The following is an 18555-nucleotide window of genomic DNA, read 5'->3' as shown; positions in this document are numbered from 1 at the left end:
CACTTTCAAAGCCCTCCTTAAAGGCACACACATTTCTTAATCTATTTTTTTTTAAATTTAATCTCCAATAGGAAGTCACCTGTTTCCCTTCAGTTACCAATGACCTTACCATATTCTACTCACATTCTACCTCTTCAAATACAGAAAAGAAAGACAAATTTTTACTTTTAATAATAACATTAAAATAATAGTATTAGCCAGGTGTGGTGATGTACTCCGGTAATGCCAGGGGCTCAGGAGGCAGAAGCAGGAGGATCACAAATTCAGCCTCAGCCACTTAGTGAAGCCCTAAGCAACTCAGGGAGACCTTGTCTCTAAATAAAAAATTAAAAGGTCTGGGAATGTGGCTCGGTGGTAAGTAGCCTTGTGTTCAATTCCCAGTACCAAAATAAATAAATAAAAAATAATCATGCTAGTTAACTAATAGCCAGGGCTATCTTCATTTTCTATTCTCAGCTATTCATGTGTTATTGACTAATTTTTGTTTTACAACAACTTTGTAAGGAAGGTACTGCTATTGTCAACATTTTAAAGATGACAAATTTAAGGAACAAAGTAATTGCATAACTTACCCCAAGTTACAAAGCCAGTAAGTGGCAGCCCCAGAACAGGAAACCAGGCAGCTTGGCTTGTATCCTTGTTATCATCACTCACTCTACTCACTGAACTATGTTCCTTTGAGACTTCAACCAGTATCACCTCCGTTTCGAAAAATTCCTACTGCTTAGGGTTCCCAAGCCTCTGGTCTTGAAAATGAAACTGGATCTAGATCTGGTCTCTGGATTCTGTAGTAGAGAGGGGAAACACCATCTGTCAGCGGAAGCTGAACACAAGGTTACCCTCAGAAGGATGTGATGCAAGTGGCACTTCAGCCAGGAGGGTGAGAAGGCAAAGGAAAACAGAAGTAGAAGAGAGGCGTGGACCACTTCTCCTTCCAGAGCAGAATCCACGGAACGTGGGATCAGAATACATTCAACAGGGAGCTGAGTACTGATCATGCCCAGAATTCCTGTTGGACACCAAATGGGAGGGTAATTCCACCCATGGAGCAGCCAGATGTGACAGGGTACCAGAGGGAAGGCTTCAGTAGGCAGAGAAGGATGGAGTGAATCATCTAAGTCTCTGTAGAAGGAATCCAGAAGTTTCTGCCAAAGTTCACAGAAACATGGAAGACAGCTGAAGAGAGAATCAGAAACTTGCCCTGGAACAGCAATGGCAAGGAGGCATGAGGGAAGTTCCCCCTACCACGTCAGAGACCGCCCACCAGCATGGCGTGGGCAGGTAGACAAAGGCATGGGGAAATCACAGCATCTTTCTCTCAAAAGTCCCTCCATTCTAAGGAAAATATCTCCTCCAATAGGTGTGCATATATTTTTGGCATAAGTGGCACTGTTATCTCTATTACATAATCAATCATTTAACACATGCTAACAAAATTAAAAGGTGGTTTAACTACAATTGTAAAATACATACTAATAAAATGAAATTGTATATGCTGCACAATTTTCAGTATCCAAATTATATTTCTAGCAAAGTGAGTGAGATTTATTAACTGTGACAGTGGACAAAACTTAATGTCCCATAAAAATGTTAATAATATCAGGTTAGGTTTCCACAGAACACTAAAATAACCTATTATAACAGAAAATTAAAATAAGGGAAATAACTTAAGAGGCTCACTAATGATAGGTGGTGTTGAGGTTCATGCTGACGGGTCTATCCATACATGACTAAACTTTCCAGTGCTTTGAAACTTTCTAAGTATTATGTTTATTAGTGTACCAAGATAAAAGCATACCCACATATCTACCATAATAAAAGAACTAAAAAAACAAAGTGTTTCAAAAATTAGTATTTGACTCAACTCCACCCTTCCTTCCTCTAATTGAATAAACAGAGCCCTCAAAAACAGAAGACAGACATGTTTCTTAACCTTGCTGATAGACAAAGAAAACACATTATTATTTTAAAGGTGAGTATCAATTGAGAGTGAATTCCAATCTACTGAGAATTAAACAATAGTACTCAAACATGAGGTGGACACACAAGTGTTCTTTTTAAATTGAGCCACGGCTGAGATGCCAGTTGGACCTTCTTCAATGTAAGTTGCCCTGTGGAAAAATCATCCCATCACCTTAATAGATGACAGTAGCTATTGTTTAATGAATGTCTACTCTATTTCAACTGCAGGAAAACCCCATTAAGGGTTATAAGTCCTATGTCATTCATAGGATCCCTGTGAGGCAGATACAAAGATCATCTCCCATTTTGCAAATGAAACTGAGAGAAGGAACAGATGACCCACTGTTGTGATACTATCCTAGTAGGTGGTGGAGCTGGGCTCCAAATCCACTCAGCTTAATCTTTATACATGGCATTTGACAAAATTCAGTACACATTCCTTAAAAAAAATAATTATCAATAAAATAAACAGACTGAAAATTCTGAACAACTTCAAACCTACTAGCAAATCACAAGTATCCTTACTGTACTTTAGAGTAAAAATAAGATACCCTGGTATCTATTCTTTGCAAATAGGAGAGAAAAAGAAGAGATGACAATTATAACTACTCCAAAGGGAAAAACATTCTATGAGCATGTCAAGGAGAACATAGTAACTTTTTTCCAATCACGACAAAGAATCTTCTATAACTGAACCTCTACCTGAGTCCATTTTCCCATATTCTTTGTCATTGCACCATAATTCCACAATTATGCAATAAAGAAAGTTAAGCAAATTACCCAAGATACCATAAGAAGTAAAATATCAAGTTCTGAGAAGTTTGGAGACAAAATAAATGATGAATGAAAATTAAATAATCAATAAATATCATATACATCATTCCCTATCTCAGCAATATGCAGGGGAAAATGTACACAATGCTCAGGAATGAATATGAAAAGGAATGCTCTGGTACTATATAAAAAAACAATAAAACAAGATTAAAAAGACGAAGGGTAATTAAATAATTTGAGAAGCAAACTTGATTCCTGAAAGAAATACTGTATATTACAAATCTATTTATTTCAAATTATTTCATAAGAAATGTAATCGGAATCTAAATTGACATAAAAGAGTTGACATAGAAAGTGGAATTAAAACTGTGATCCTTAAGGAAAAATCTACTGCTGAATAATTTTTAAATAGAAAAAGAATAAGAAGGAGCTAGAAAGAATAGATGTTAAATGTACCAAAAAATAAAAAGTTTGGTTTATCAATACAAAGGTATTGATGAGTGACTCGGCAAAACATTATTAACTCTGAACTTGAAACAGGTGAGTTATTATTTAACAAGGATCCCAAGAAAAAATAGATTAGCTCTCTAAGAGAAAACTTATATTATTTTTCCATAGTCTATGACAAATAAATTCTGACTTTTTTAAAAAAAATAAAAATATCCAGGAAAAAAGCAAATAAATTTTTATCTGGTATCTGAATAGTAATATAAAGCAGTGTTTTGTTTTTAATTCAACAAAGGAAAAAGCAATAGGTTTGGCAAAATAAAAATAAGTTAATAAGTTAATATATAATGAAGATAAGATAAATTGATTTTAAAAAGTAAAAAATATGTTAAATAATGGGCTCCCTAATACATTAAAGGATCATAAAATTTAATGTGAAGAATGAAAATACCTCTAAACATAAAGAACTTTAATAGATAATTGCAAGGTGTGAAACAGCAAATGAACACTTTATAGAATCAAACTTTTATAGTATTAGGAACAGTGTCATCTCTCACTTTACAAATGTGTGAAAATAATTACCAATTTGCATTTTGCTATATTTTTTCTTTAAAGGTAGTATATTCACATGACTGAAGAAAACAATATGAGAAGGTATTTATGTAAATTTCAGTTCCTGTTCTGTGGACTCCATCCTCCCTTCAAGGGGTCTCTCTAGGTAACCATTCCTGTTACTTCCTGTGCTTCCTCCAAAAGTACTTTATAAAATGCAAGCAAATCTAGAAAGAGACATTCATATTCCTTCACTTCCTAAGCAAAATTAAATAACAGCTAGCATTTTTTGTTGAGTTGAATATCTCTTTTTTTTTTTTTTTTTGGTACAGGGGATTGAATCCAGAGGCACTTTACCACTGAGCCACATAATTAGACCTTTTTTATATTTCATTTAGACACAAGGTCTCAATTAGTTGCTGAGGCTGGCTTTGAACTCATGATCTTCCTGCCTCCGCCTCCAGAGCTGCTGGGATTACAGATGTGCTCCATGCCTGGCTTAAATATATCTTTATAAGTTGAAATGCAATTTATTTCTTTTTATACAGAACGTCCTTGGTGTTCTTTCCCTATGGCTCTATTGCTATGCACTCCCCACAATCCCACCCAACTGTTTCTAAAAGTTTTTGTTACACCAGAAAGAAAACACCTGGTAATGTTTCTCCCCATTTAGTCATTTTGAATTTTTCTCCAGTTAATCATTTTTATTTTGAATTTTTCCAGACTGGTTCTCCAACTCCCAACCAAAGGACTTTTTTTAATGAGTCAGATTCATTTATTGATCAGTCCCTGTCCTAGATCCTAAAATTGAGTAATGGTTAAAAGTGTTTGGGTAGATTCTTTGGGAGTTTCTAAATAGTTAGTCATCAAAACATTTTCCTTCCACCTGTCTGTTTAAAACTCATTTTTTTTTCTTGTATGCTTTGTTGGTAATCTGGTACAGCATCACCAGTACGGTTGTACATCTTTATCTCATTTGGCATTTTAGCAAGGATGGCAGCTACACCTCTAGTATTTTGCCATAAATTATGATCCTATCTTTGCACTGAGATTGTGTGTGTATGTGTGTGCGTGTGCACACACCTGTGTGTCTGTGTGTGTGTGTGTGTGTGTGGTAGCAAGTGTTTACATGCAGGTGTGTGTAAGCATTTTGTCATGGTCATAAAATCTTTAATTCTTACTTTATTGAGTTGCCCTTATTTGTTTAAACATCAAAATAAACCCACAATGATTGCTGAATTTGCTCAACTGAATATTTAGCATATATAGAGATTAACTTGTGTTTTTTTCTTAGATCCATTAATATGATTAATTAATTTAACAGTTAACAATCTTTCATCTCTAAAATGAACCCTACTTTGCGATTATATATTACTCCTTCAATGAGCTCCTAAATTATTTCTGCTAATAATTTACTGATGATATTAAGCTTAAGTATAAAAGGCATACTCACTTCATGAAAATAATTTGAAGTTTTTATTTTTTGAGAAGGCTTTAAATCACTATGCAATTATTTCTCATTAAAATAACCACTAGATAGAATGCAATTTTGAAGAATGTATGTTGTAATATCTCAGTAAAAACTAATGTTTGGCCTGGCATGGTGGCACATGCCCGTAATCCCAGCAGCTTGGGAGGCTGAGGCAGGAGGACCTTGAATTCAAAGCCAACCTCAGCAAAAGCAAGATGCTAAGCAACTCAGTGAGACCCTGTCTCTAAATAAAATACAAAATAGGGCTAGGGATGTGGATCAGTGGTTGAGTGCCCCTGAGTTCAATCCCCAGCATCCCCCCCCAAAAAAACAAAACAAGAAACAACAACAAAAACTGATGTCTGGTATGTAAACTAAACAAGATGCATGTTATAACATATGAGGTTATAGAGTATAATAGCAATTATTAAAAGATTGGTAGACATAAAGGAGAAATAAAAAAGCTGATTAATCTAAATAAAGGCACAAAAGGAAAAAGCACCATAAAGGACTGAGGAAATGGTCAGATAAACACATCTATATCAGTAATCATACAAATGAAAATGAACTAAACACTCTGTAAAATACTAAGATTGCCAAGTTGGACTAAAGACAATAACACGATCTATAGCTAGCTATGTGCTATTTAGGAGGCAGGCCTGTAACATAAATACAAACCATGAACATAAATGGCAAATAAACCAAAGTAGCTATATTTATACCTAAGTAGACTTTAAGTCAAACAGCTTATTAGAAAGGTGGGGGTGGGGGGGCATTTCAAAGCCAGGAAGAGGCCGATCTCCCAGAGTGTTATGGTTTGGATCTTATGTGTTGAAGACTGGCTTCCTAGCTCATGGCGCTATGCGGGATGGGGAAACTTAAAGAGGTACAGCCTAGTTGGAGGAAATAAGTCACTGTGGCATGCCCTTCAGGAGAATATTGGGACTCCCTGCCCCTTCCTCCCTCTCTCTGTCTTTTTCACTGCCCACCCACCATGAAGGATGCATCTTGCTCCATCTTGGGCTCCACACCCCCATGATACTGTGCTTCAATGCAGCCCATAGCCATGGGTAACAACCAGGGACTGAACCCTCTGAAACTGTGAGCCAAAAATACAACTTTCCTCCTTTAAGTTGTTTATCTCAGATGTTGTGTCATAGTGATGCAAAGCTGACTGACACACAGGGGGATATCACAATCCAAAATCTAATTTCCTGAAATCATAGCTTTACATTTACTAAGTTAAAATTAATAGAACTAAAGCAATTTCACCATCAGTGTGGGTGTTTTTTTTAAAAAAAATCTTTAAAAAATGCACATAAAACAAACAGTAAAAGAAGAGTTTGATAAGGATAAAGCAGATCTGAAAAAGAATTAATAAACTTGGTCTACCTGGTGTTGACACCCAACATTGACAAAATTCACATTTTGTTCAAGTCCTCTTAGAACATTTGGCAAAATTAAGCATATGCTGGGCCATAAAGCAGGTTATTAAAAATTAAAAGGACTTAAATTCTGGCTGTGATATCAGTAAGCACAAAAGATACCTAAGGAATGTTCAACAGCTGGAAAAATTAAGCAACATATTTTTAAATAATCTGTGGCCTGAAAGAAATTCCAATGGAAATTAGAAAAAACAATAAAAGTATGACATCATCATTAGACACAGAAGCATTTCGGTAAGGAGTGCAATTCCAGGAAAGCGGGAGGAAGTAAATATGGGGAAAATATCAGGATACTCAAGAAAAGCCCCTACCAGGAAGTGCTGCAGAGCTGGCCATTTCTAAGTGCACAGAAGGACACAGACTGCACCATAAGGAATCACTCCCCAGCAGAGGACGGGGAAGGGTGTCCTGCTGACGTCTCCATTTCCTTGGTCAGAGCCCAGACACACAGGCTGTCATCTTTTGCACATTTCCATGACAGAAAGAAACCCCAGACAAGACATACACACACTGGAGGCAGGTATCTGACTGCCTGTCAGGATGCACACTGTGAAGTTCATTGGCACTTACAAAAGGGGTGTCGTAAGTATCAATTCTGAGCTCCTCCAGAGTCTTCACTGGAAGCTGCCACCATGGGCCACAGCCCCTTCCCACCAATGCATTTCTCTCCTTTTCAAAAATGTGCTTTGTGAGCTCTCCCACTTACAGATGCAAAAACATCTTTCTCTTTTTCTCCCAGCAATGATTTCTGTTCAAGGTGAGTGCTCACAGAGCAGGTCCTTTTCTTTCTTGCAGAATTTATCTGTTGATGAGCACTGATATCAATGGGTTCCTTCCAGATTCCCATGCTTCCCTGGTACTCAACAGGGTTTCCTGCACAAATTTTTCTGGCTTCAGTTGTTTTGCCTATAAATGACATATTTTGGATTTTATGGTATTTCACTGTCTCTGGATTTTGCTGTACGCTTAGTTTGTGAGTCTCCCCCTCAATCCAAATTCCCTGGTTTTCTGTAGGGTTCCTGAGATACTTACATGTGGCATAATCTATTATCCTATTCCTCATGGAACCAAAAAGGATGATTAAATGTTAGGATGGATGAGGAGACAGGCCACCAAGACTCACAGAGAAATGACAAAAGTATAAATTTGCACAGGCTTTTTGGAATACGTGTTGAGATTCTTTAACTTATTTCTAAATTTGGACATCGTAATTCACTTCTTTCAAGGTTAATTTTGGTCCACTGCTTGACTGAACAGAGGAGATGATAGGAATAGGTAAAGCACACTTCTGGGTGTGACTATTAGGGTGTTTCTGGAGAAGACTGTCAGGTGGATCAGTGAACTGAGTGGGAAAGACCCTCCCTGAATGCAGGAAAGCACCATCCAATAGGCTGGAGGTCCAGGCAGAGCAAAGGGCAGAAGTGGCCACTAGAAAATGCTTGGCTTTCCCTTCCCAAGCAGGTGGAGTCTTCTGCTGCTGCCACTGACGGACATGGAACTCCACGTCCTTCAGCCTTTGAATGCACACTTGCACCAGGGGCTCTCTAGGTAGCTTTCAGGTCTTTGCACTAGCACTGGGGCTGCATCTTTGGCCTCTTCCTTTGTTCTGAGACTTCTGATTCCTTAGACTGAGCAGCTCCCACTTTCTTTGACTCTCCAGACTGAAGACCGCAGTTGAGGGACATTTTGGACCCCCTTGTCATATGAGACACTCTAATAAATCCCCTTTTATAATTATGAATTCTATTGGTTTTATTTCTCTGGAGAACTCTAATACACCCTGCTAAGAAACTTTCCTGATAAAATTGTCAGAATTATGGACAAAGATACATCCAAGTATACATTAGACAGTGTTGCTTTTAATAATTAAAGTTAGGGAAATTAATGATGGTTTCTGATACATTTTAACTTGGATTATTGTATATGCATTGAAATAATATTTACTTATGTAATGCCAAGGAGAAATGTTACAATGTTCTGTTAAACAAGCAAAGAAACAATCTTTGTATCTTTTTTTTTATATTGTTGAAAAATAACACTGGAAAGAATAATGCAATCAGTTATTCCTTAGTAATTATATAAGTAGTGAAATTTTTCCACTGTATATATTTCTGTGGTTTTTTACTTTACTATAATGAGCATGTATTACTTTGATAATCAAAAAAAGTAGTAAGAAATACTGTTAAGTTTTAAACAAATTGAGTTAAAGACATGTTTGATGGCTTCCCAACCCTGTAGGCTACAGTTGTAGGTAAAATAAATAAAGAGAGCTTTGGTGAAAGCATGTAGATATGAGATCCTTATGAACTTACCATATATTCCAAATTCTTATTTGTAAGTACATTTGTTCTCAGAATTAACTCACCATATACCCAAATTCTGATGCATAAGTACATTTATTCTCAGAATGTAAAAAAAAAAAGTAAAGATCATGATAAACACTGCAGGTGAAATTCAGTTATACAAATGTCATTTCAGCCAAGGTTTCTTTATTATGAAGCCTACTATGCTAAATTGATTTTCCAAAATAAGAGCTGCTTTGGAGAGGAAATCCTGTACCAATTGTGCTTTACTGGGTCCTAGTTACAGTAATATCAAGGGTCACTAAGGAATAAATGGCACTTGATTGCCTGCTTTTTAGTATGCAAATTGAGATATTTGAGGTCTCTCTACCTACCCTAAATTTTCAGTCCTCACTCATATTAGACAGGAATACTAATCACTAGTCACCACAAGTGACCAATCAAAAGGCCTCTGTTTGTTAGAATACCAACAAAGGAAGCGGAAGGAAAAACTGAGGAATCAGAATTCATAAAAAAGAAAAAAAACAGAAAGCATATGAGACTTTTTTCTTACAACTTCAAACACTTATTTATCACTGAGATAATAAGGGAGGAGATTCCTCTTGGAATTTCTTGCATTTTCAACCATGATCTCATTTTTTAAAAAACTCTCCTGTCCCCAAATTTATCAAAATGGAATTTTTAAAATTAATGACTAGTTGCTTTCATCAATATCTCATAGTGACAAGATAATTCAAAGCTACATTGCTAGTGCTTAAAAAGTCCCAAGTTTTATACCCCAATGATCAAAATGTCCTGTACTTTCTTAGAACCCTCAGTGCAGAAACCCTAGTAAGTGTATATCCAAAAGACCACCAGTAAATTGGTCCTTGAGTTCAGGGGAATTCTTACCAAAATTCCTACTAAGCAGTAGTTTCAAGGAAGCCTAATGAAGTTAAGGGGAAATTGTTAGTTTATAGGTAATTACTGCCAAAGGATATGTTTTTTACACTTTTTGTTTCACTTTTTATGTTCTTATTTTCTGGCACCAAAAAATGACTAAGCAAAAGAGGAACTACATTTTTCTTATTAGCATTTATGTAAAGAGTTTCAGTTTATGTAAACCCCCTTTCCTTCTGCATTATGTTCACAATACAAAATTTTATTTTGAGGAATTACACAGAAATTATAACAAAATGTAAGAGGAACAGGGAGGAAGGAAGGGAAAGGGATACTACTGGGATCTGAATGAGAGCAAAGTATGTTCCATGCTTTTATAATTATGTCACAATGAAACCTAATATTATGTATAACTAAGAAGAACCAATAAAAAATTTTAAAAAAGAGATATGTATGGGTTTACCAATCAGAATCCAGGTGCTTGAATTTTCATTTCTGTGGCTTTATTTTGTTTAGTTCTTGAGACTGAACTTGATCTTATATTATCTTTATATATTTTTCAAAAATTTCAATTAGTCATTAAATAATCTCATCAATATCAGATAGTCTCTAATTTCCTTAAAGTAGTAAACTAAGAAGTTGGAAAATGGAATTATTTTATTGTGTAATTTGAAGCACCCATTTCTTCAAAGGCAAAGTAGTAAAGTAGCAGAATGTGAGCTGTAGAATCTCACCATCTTATGTTCCCAAGGATTGGCAAAGTGCAATCTATAGCTCAAATCTCATCCTGTTATGGTTCAAATATGAGGTATCCTCCCAAAATCTCATGTGTGAGATAATGAAAAAAAATCAGAGGTAAAATGATTAGGTTATGAGAGCCTTTACCTAATCAGTGAATTAATCCACTAATATGGATTAACTGGGTGGTAACTGTGGGCAGGTAGGTTGTAGTTAGAGGAAGTAGATCACTGAGAGCATGCCTTTGGGGTTTATTTCTTTGTCCTTGGTCAGTGGAGCTCTCTCTGCTTCCTGGCTGCTATGTCCTGAGCTGCTTAACTCTGCCACACACTTGCACCATGATGTTCGGCCTCACTTAGACCCAGGGTTAAGGAATCGGCCAACCATAGACTGAACCCCTGAATATGAGCTCAAATGAACTTTTCTTCTCTAAATTGTTTTTTTTTTTATCATTTTTTTGAGTTGAGAAGCTTACTAAAATGCACCCACTACCTGTGCTTTTAAATAAAGTTTTGTTGGGACTGAACAGACACATCCATGTCTATGGCTGCTTTCCATCGATAGAGCAGAGTAGACTAGTTGTGACTGACCATTTAGATTAGAAAGCTTAGAACATTCCCTATCTGAGTAATTGCAAGAAAAAAAAATGTCTACTTTTCTTATGTGCAATATTCTCCATCCACAGGAAATGCTTTAAACAATCTATGAAAAATGGCATTTTCTTTTTTATCCAAGGTGCTCAATTTTAAAAAAAAATCTGATTTATGTATGACATTACCAGGTTTGCCCCCACTGTACTTTTTATTAAGTACATAAAAGTGTTTATATTGCATAATATGGTTTTTAAACTTTGCTTACATGACCTCCTGTAGCCTGGCTGTCTGCTGGCATGGACTTCTGTACTCCGTGGGACATCACTAACATGGAACAGAATGAGACATTGCTTCCCAGAGCCAGATGGCCACACGTCGGGATGGATTCTGTAAAAGTCAAAGGTGGGAATAAAAAGATCAAAAATTAGGTATTGAATCCTCTTCTCCTCAGGTTAATGGTTTACTATGTTCCTGATTATGCTATGAAAGACATGAAGTCTTGCATGGAGAAGACTTCAAAAGTTAAGCCTGAATTTTCTGGGTGAATCTTTCCTGAAGTCTTGAGAGTGTTCCATAATTTAACTGAAGCTAATATTGATTAGAAAGTATAATGCTTCCCAGAGTTTTCTAGCAAAATGTTCTTCATTCTACCACAAAATGGCATGAGGAAAATGTCAAAGATATATGTGGGCTTCCTGTTATGTTACTGTCTAAGGAAGATATTGAATATAGTTTTGAACATCTATTCTAACAATGAAATATAAATCTCCATTCATATATTTAATTTTAAAACTCTATTACGGGGCTGGGGATGTGGCTCAAGCAGTAGCGTGCTCGCCTGGCATGCGTGCGGCCCGGGTTCGATCCTCAGCACCACATACAAACAAGATGTTGTGTCCACTGAAAACTAAAAAATAAATATTAAAAATTCTCTCTCTCTCTCTTTTAAAAAAAAACACTATTATGTATGATATCATTTTTCAAAGTACATTTGATTTAAGGGGTTTAAATATGCTAACGGATTGTACAATTAGAAAACCTTAAAATAGTACGCCTCCTATTTTTACAAATGGTATTTCAACTTATTCCACTTTTAAAAAGTAAAGCAGTATAACTTCTATTTTATAAAGTAAATTAAGAAACAGCCAAATTTCAGTATGGCCTATGGTATAAAGAATATTTACAATAAGAGTAATAATTAATTTTAAACAATCTTAGTTCTGATCACTACTGAGGCAGTAAACGTTTAATATAATTGCAAATCCAAATTTAGCCCTTCTTTATGCCTACCTGAAAGCCAGAATTCTTCCAAATTATTCATTTAAAGAAACATTTATGCAAAACTTCCTCTATCTAAGGATCTTTGTTTGGTGCTCTAATAATGGGTTTTAATCCTTAAGAAGCTCACCAACTAGTGGAGAACAGAAAAAAAAAATGCTCTGAATGTTTCGAAAGGGGAATGAAGAAAGTCTCATGCAAAGTCAATGTGTGAGGCCATGGATCCCATGGAGATGAGGAAGATGAGGAACTCGGAAAGATTTCAGTGAACATGAGACATTGGAGGTGGCCTGAGCGAGCGGCTTTTGTCTGGCCAAGGAATGCTGCCTGCACTGGCTCAGAATTCCTGGAGGAGGAACAGGATTTCAGTAAGATTTGGCATGAGATTTTATTCTTGTCCTAGAATTGGTGGCTAGAACTCAATGTTAAGGACAAATAAACATCAAGTTATACAAAGTTATAAAGAGAGTTCTGGGTCCAGACATCTGCTCTAAGGCTAATTCAGAGGTGGGAAAACATCTCCTACTTACTACTAACCCCCACCATTAACCCACTCCGAGACTTTATCTCTGATCCACATAGAGAAAACGAAAATATCAGGAAAGTGTAGCCGAGGTAATGACTGGAGTCACCATTCAAGGACATGATGGGAAGTGTTAGTGACTATAAGCCTATTTAAAAAAAAAAAAAAAAAAACTGTCATAGACTGAAATGTGACTACATGCCTCCACCAAAATTCATATGCTGAAGTGATAACCCCAACGTGATAGTATTTGTGATGGAATCTTGTGGAAATAATGAGGCTGAGATGAGGTCTGAAGAGTGGGCTCTTAGGGATTAGTGCTTTTATGAGAAGAGACACCAAAGAGCTGGTTTGTGACTGCTTCTCTTTCCTCTCCTCCTCTTCTCCCTCCCCTCCCTCTTCCTTCTCCTCCTCCTTTCTCCCTCTTCCCCTCCCCCTCCCTGTCCTCCTCCCCCTCCTTCTGCTCCTCCTCCTTCTCCTTCTCTTCTCTCTCTTTCTCTGTCTCTGATGTGAAGACATAGAAAGAAGGCAGCCATCTGAAAGGCGGAAAGAGAGCCCGCACCAGAAACCAAATCAGCTGGCATCTTATTGCTGGACTTCCCAGCATCCAGAACTGAGAAACAAATTCCTGTTGCTTGTATAAACCACCCATTCTGTAGTAATTTGTTACGGGAGCCCCAGCTAATACAAACTGGCATTTCATCCCCTAGTTGGGCATCACATCAGCTCAGGATGAGACCAGTAGGAAGACCCAACTCTCTCAAAGGGATACTTTTCTACTTTTCTGTTCATTTCAAACAGCCAAAGCAGCTTGAGGGTGGTAGGAATGGGCATCATTGTGTCTGGTGGATCAACTGATATCCATCATGTCCCTCCCCTATACCCAGGTACTGTAGCCAGACGGCCAGTCTAGCCAGGGTGACAGCAACAGCCAGGATGACATCAGGCTGGACGGGGACCACTGCTGTCATCCTGGCAGTCCCATGTTCCGCTGAGTAGCGATCACTCTTGCTGCCACTCCTGCAGCTCCACTGGGAGCCTCGGCTGGTGCTACAGGGCCAACACTTCTGCAGTTGCCACAGACATCACTGATTCCGTCGCTGCTCCTACAGCTGTCATAAAGGTCGCTGATTAGACTGCCACTGCTTCAGTAGTCCAGTTGGGCTGTCTCCATGAACCTGTTCCAAAAGCCCTGTTCTAGCCACCACTGCTTTGGTGATTGCCATTACAACTGCCCATGGCTATCACAATCGCTGTCAAATACCTTCACTTTTGCCAGGGATGCTCTAGATGCCTCTGCCCTGTACTGCTCTGGACGCTTCTACCCACACTGTAGTCAACTGCATTATCTCCACTCCAATCTGAAGAGCACCCATGCAGGGAACACAGTGCAGAAAGTCTGCAATTAGCAGACATATGATAACACAGCTAGCCTTGTTGCCAACCAGCTGAGATTTCAATTGCTCAATTCATTCAAAAAGATGAAGTGAAGCTACCTTAGTGTTGGTATCTCTGAGCTTTAAGTGCTGCAGCTCTCCCTCTCATGTTAGCAGCTCTCCCACTTGCCTTCAGAAGTCAGAGGCTCTCGGCAATTCTTTGGAACTACTCAGCAGATCTCCGCTGCCAGGTGCTCTTAGCACTAGCAGCTCTTCATGCAACCATCTCAGCCTGTTCAGCTCAAGATGGAAGTAATGAACAGGCAAAACAAAACCATCCCAAACAGGGTTTTATTTTTTTTTAGGGTTGTGGGGTGGGGTTCATGCTGCAACCTAAGGGAGACCAGTGTATGGGATAAATATTTCCCAGACTGATGCAGTGATACGAAGACACTGTTTATACAGACAAAAGGGGCAGGCACACAGTCATCTCTCTGCTGACTGCAGTCTGATTACTCAATTATTACCAATATGAGATAATATTCCTAGGAAGACCGCGGGCCAGCTACTTCAGTGAATACCTAATAACTTGTAACTAGCATATTTAAAAAACAAAAGCACCCCTCCTACTCAGCTTGGTACAGTTTGGATATGGAGTGTCTCCCTGTGTGTTGAAGGCCTTTTCCCCAATGCTGCAATACTCAGAGGTGAGGTTTTTGGAAAGTGAGTCATGAGGACCCCGTCTTCATGGGTGGATTGATCCAGTGAGGATGAAATAATTTGATGGTATTTCGGGAGGCGGTGGACATTTTAGGGGGTGGGGGCTACTTGGAGGAAGTAGATCACTGGGGTTGTGCCCTAGGAAGGTATTTCTTCTCCCCATCTCCTTCTGTGTACTCTCTCATTCTCTTTCCTTGTGCACACCCACATGTTCTCTCTCTCTCTCTCTCTCTCTCTCTCTCTCTCTCTCTCTCTCTCCTTTCTGTTGCAATGAGCTGAGAAGCTTTCCTCTATCTTGCCCACCAGGATGTTTCTGCCTGGGAGTCAGCACATCATAAACAAAAAAATTTGGAAACCATGATCTAAAACAAATCTTTCCTCCTCCACGTTTTTTGTGTCAAGTGTTTTGGTCACAGTGACCAAAGATTACTAATACACATCTCCTAGGCCATATTTTGCCCCTAAGAGGCTTCCCAAATTTAGGTGGCATGCACCTGAAAGCCCTATAAAAATGCACTTTCTCCATAATTGCACAGCAGTAGTATGAAAGCTTAAGGTTGACCTACACACATAGTTGACCTTGATGTGGCCAATCACGTATTTAGGAAAATTTATCTCTGACCTTGAATGTAATCAATACAATGGAACTAGAAAAAGAGGATGTTAGATGTTTCAAAAAATTTTCAGTTCAGCATCCATATTTCAGAGAGCAAGAAACTGGTTTCCAAAGTGACCTAGTGACTTGCTCTAATCAATAAGATCATGTAGTAAATAACAAATAAACATTTACTTAAAAAATAAGAAGATGCTATTTAGAGTTGTAGTAAACAAGAAGGCACTCATTTTGCCAGCTGACAGCGCATAGCTGAGTCCCTCCCCAGAAATGCTGTCATCAAAGAAGGTATCTAGTACAAGGTCATGACCTTCCCCTGGAAGAACCTGACCTTCTTCTTCAGGGTTGGACCACCTCTGATGGGGCTTCCTAGCTCCACAGCCTTCCTCACCAGATCTGCTGAATCCTCTACTGCAACTGTATTACAATGTCACTCCTGCCTACCTTGTTTCTATCTGCCCCAGTCCCACTAGGAGTTGAGAACATGCACTGCATGCAGACTGCACATAAAATGCATATCTCTACCCCAGCATCTGCTCCCTAGAAATCCCAACCTACAAATGTAGTGTATTCCATCTTCGAAAAAATGTAAGATTGGAATGTACCTGTATCAAATCAAAACAGATTATCACAGAACTTCTTTCAATTTGACAATGTGCATGATGAACCACCAACAAATAACTAAAGTTACCTAGTTACTTAGTCATAGAATTTTTTTTATATTCAACATTTTATGAGACTTATGGTCTCTAAAATATGCTCTGGGAAACATGAATGCAGTCCACTCAGGATGACTTTTGAATCTAATCATTGAAGTTACTCATGTCAATATTTCCTATAATAGAAAAATAATGGAAACATTCTAACTTTTCATCAATAAGGCATTACTAAGTGAATTATGATGCATTGGAATATTATACAGTCATATAAAAGGATGAGAAGTTATTTAAATACTAGTATGAAAAACTCCAAGGTATATTTTAAGTGAAAATAGCAAGTTTCTTCAACAGTTTATACTTTTTGAAAAGGGAAGAAGTAAATATATATGTGCATTTTTTTCACATGTGCACAAAAGTATTTGTAAAGGCATACACTAGAAAATGACAGTACTGGTTGTATCTATAGAAGGGAACTGGAAAGCACTTTATACATTTTGAAGTTTAGAACCTGTGAATTTATATCAATTGATATATTCAAAATACAACATTAAAAATTAACAGAAAAACATGACAAAATATTAGACATTAGAGATTGAAACACTTTATTAATTGCATAGGAAAGACTCTGAAAAAATTATATCATTTATGAAGTTACTAAATGGGTGAGCTCCATAAAGTTCAAAACCATAACTTATTTCATTTAGAATGCCCAAAATCTAGCAATGTCTCAACCAAAGGAGGCAGCAAGTAACTTTTTAAAGAAATAAAATCCTATGCTTCTAATACAGCAACAAATTTAAGACACTCTTTTTTCGAAACAGGAAAATTCTAGAAATGGATAAAGAATAGTATCTTCTATAAATATATTTTTCTGATATGGTTTCTCTTTTATTGGCTCATATTCGTCAATATTTAAAAAGTATCCAGAGCTGTGTTAACAAGTACAGTAGCTACTAACCCATGTAGCTTTTAAATTTAAAAGTAAACTAACTAAAATAAACTATAAGTAGAAAATCATTAACTAAAATAAACTAAAAGTAGAAAATCCTGTCCTCAGTCCAGCCACTTCAAGTGGTAAAAAGCCATATACTCTTAGTGCCCACCATGTGGGACAGAGATGGATAGAATATTTCGTTTTTATTCCTGCAGAACATTCTGCTGGAGAGGTGTAGAACAGAACTCTGTCTCAGACAAAGCTGGGTTTGAAATCTGACTTAGCCACTTACTACCAGTAACATTTAGGGCAGGTTATTGTTTCAGGAGCTCAGTTCCTGTATGTACAAATTGAGAAGCATGGCATTACCCATCTCACAGGATCTTTGTGGAGTTTAACTGAGCTCATTCATGCAAACTTCATTAAACAAATCTAAATACACATGAGCACTCAAAAATTAACTCTTTATGGGCAGTTATCCCCATTGTGAATGTAGCATCGCACTATAAACCAGCCGCATCATCCCCCACGCTTGGGCTACCCCACCCAAGAGAAAAAGTAGCTGTTAGCATCTGCATAGTTCAGTGCTATTAATGTTCAGTTTGTAATGAATAAAGCTCACGTTGACTCCTTCCTCAGGAAAGTCTTGCTATTAAGGAAAACATCAGTAAACTAAATGTGTGTTAGTGATGTGGTTGATTGATATATTCTGATGCAATTTTTTTTTTTTATCAAATGAAAGCCTAGGAACATTTTTATACTTTCAAAATTGCAATGGTTTCAGTCTCGTTGGGAAAACACACCACTGGATAGGATTCTAAAATATAAAGGGCGTCCAATTGTGCCATGAAAAACCAAGACTCATACAGCAAAATTGGAAATGCAGGGATTTCCTGAGGCAGCAAGATGAAGGGTCTGTAGTTGGTAAATTTGAGCTCAATTTTGAAGAACATAAAGACCATAATGGTGTAAGAACAACGGCAGGAGAACCATGATAAAGGAATCATAAAAAGGTGGTTTAGATATCAGGTGTTCCCCCAAAGCTCATGTGTGGGCCAATTTCAGGACATCCAGAAGTGAAATGATGGGGTTAGGAGACCCTTCACCTAATCAGCACATTAATCTGCTGATAGGGATGGTCACTGGAGGCAGGTAGGTTGTGGCTGGAGAAGGTGAGTCCCTGGCACATACCTTTTGGATTTATATTTTGTCTTTGTTCAATGGATCTCTCTGCCTCCCTCTCCCCACCTCTCTTCTCTCTCTCTCTCTCTCTCTCTCTCTCTCTCTC

The 18555-nt window shown here is 37.6% G+C and overlaps 1 protein-coding gene across 4 annotated transcripts in view; it reads right to left on the bottom strand.

Annotated features, from left to right (window-relative positions):
* Positions 1–18555, bottom strand: part of Il15 (interleukin 15) — a 71734-nt gene that overhangs the window by 37868 nt on the left and 15311 nt on the right. For 3 of the 4 annotated variants that reach the window (XM_015484435.2, XM_048813447.1, XM_048813446.1), the window contains exon 2: positions 11430–11551. The gene's annotated coding sequence lies outside the window, so the exon portion shown is untranslated. Of the gene's footprint in view, positions 1–572; positions 786–11429; positions 11552–18555 lie in introns of all 4 variants that reach the window. The other variant, XM_048813448.1, reaches the window with a different exon arrangement.

This window comes from Marmota marmota, unplaced genomic scaffold, assembly GCF_001458135.2.
Source record: "Marmota marmota marmota unplaced genomic scaffold, marMar, whole genome shotgun sequence".
Lineage (NCBI taxonomy): Eukaryota > Metazoa > Chordata > Mammalia > Rodentia > Sciuridae > Marmota > Marmota marmota.
This window is presented reverse-complemented; position numbering and strand designations above follow the sequence as displayed.